A 1,709-nucleotide genomic window follows, 5' to 3' on the forward strand; every position below is an offset into this window, starting at 1 on the left:
AAGAGAGCAGATGTTGAGCTGGCAGGCAGCTCCAGGGATCCGACTGTACCCTGGGCTCATGTCCTGAAGCTTTGGGCTCATTCCACCCTCCTGTTTAACATCCACTTAGTTAGTTATTTATTTTTCTAGGAAGGGAAAAGGAGGTGAAATATCCTTCCTCAGAGCAGCATCATGCAGGCCTGGCAGGGACCTCGGGTGTCTATGCCGCTGAGAGCTGAGTTCCAGGAAACAAGATCTGTCGGAGGCAAAGGGGAACCTGGCTCTATGTTCTCGAGCCCTGCGGTCACTGTGGTTTGGATGCTTTGGTCCAGGGCCAAGGAGCAGGAAGGCAGCTTGAATCTCTCTCTCTCTTTTTTTTTTTGCTTTGCCTTTTTTTTCCACATCTGAATCCCAGAAAGTGACTTGCCGTTTTGAGGCTCCACATGGCAGGGTGCACATGGCTCATCTTGTCTGGCATGTACTGGATCAGCCCATGCATACTCGTGCCTTGATTATTCTTTAGTAGTGTTCAGCATTTCAAATGGGCCTGTGCATCTCAGCTCCACAGCAGCTGGGAGTTTTCAGGGCTCCCTGAAGGAGAGGAAGCCCCCGTTCTTGGTCCTGTAATGGAGATGGGGCAGCCTGTAGGTGTTTGGCAAAATCTCATCCATGCTTAAGCATCAGGTCTTAAGTTCACAGGACTGCTTCCTCCCTGCCTTTCCCTTTGCAAACATTTTGAATGGCTTTGTGATACCACCAGAGGAGCATGAGGGCAGAGATCAATGGACCAGAACTACCGTGCCAGAGATTAAGCTTGCCTGGTACAATAAGAGGATGTGTTATTCAGCCCATTGCACCATTTGACCTTGACATCAGGGGAATGGGGTGCCTGACAAGAGCAAGCTTGAATATGAGCATGGCCACCTCCACCACCTCCTGGGAGTCTTGGACCCTCCTGTATCACCTTTAGGCCTTCATAGTCCTGCTCCTAAAAAATGACCTGACCAGACTGAGCCAGGGAGAGGTTCAGCCCCATTTTTCTTTGGTATTTCTGCCCTGCCTCATATGCAAAAAGGTTCTACTTTAGGTGATCAGGACTATCTTTTTCAGTAGTGCCGTGACCCTGGAATCAGAAAGGCGGCTGAAACTCAGCGTCTATGATAGCTTAACACCGGTACAAGTTTGCACGGTCTTGAAGGGGCTGTAGCTGTCTTTCTGCAGCAGTAAGAGTCAGCACTAGAAGCAGAAGCTGAATTTGCTATCCTTGCTGTTCTTTTCTCCTCCTTTATCTTGTTTTGTCCTCAAGGAAACCTGATTGGACTTCAGCAGCAAGATCAACAACCATGGCTCCAGCCCTTCTCCACTCACCCTTCCCCTCTTCAGCAGAAAGGACACGTAGTACCATTGTCAAGCCTATCTAAAAATTCAGCCTCAGGGATGAGAGGTGGGAAGGGTTCTTCACAAAAGGCTCTCTAAAGCAGACCGGAGTGGGCCTAAGGGGCACGGTTCAGATTGAAGCCTTCCTTCACGCTCTGCATTTCAAACCCTTTAGCTGCTTTTATTTTTGTCTTTTCTGGTCTCTTTACTAAAAGGTTAACACACTTTGTGAATGGTGACTGTTGGCCATGGGACTCAGCTGGCTGAGGTTGCTAGTCTGAACCACGCACCTTGCTTCAAGGTCTATATTGTTTAAGTTAATGCAATGCGTTCTTGTGTTTCAGGTGTTCAGC

General features: G+C 48.7%; 1 protein-coding gene across 3 annotated transcripts in view; it reads left to right on the forward strand.

Annotated features, from left to right (window-relative positions):
• The window catches only part of PIK3C2B (phosphatidylinositol-4-phosphate 3-kinase catalytic subunit type 2 beta), a 60,562-nt gene that overhangs the window by 19,747 nt on the left and 39,106 nt on the right, over nucleotides 1-1,709 (forward strand). The window lies entirely within an intron of this gene.

Source organism: Alligator sinensis, unplaced genomic scaffold (genome assembly GCF_000455745.1).
Source record: "Alligator sinensis unplaced genomic scaffold, ASM45574v1 scaffold1322_1, whole genome shotgun sequence".
Lineage (NCBI taxonomy): Eukaryota > Metazoa > Chordata > Crocodylia > Alligatoridae > Alligator > Alligator sinensis.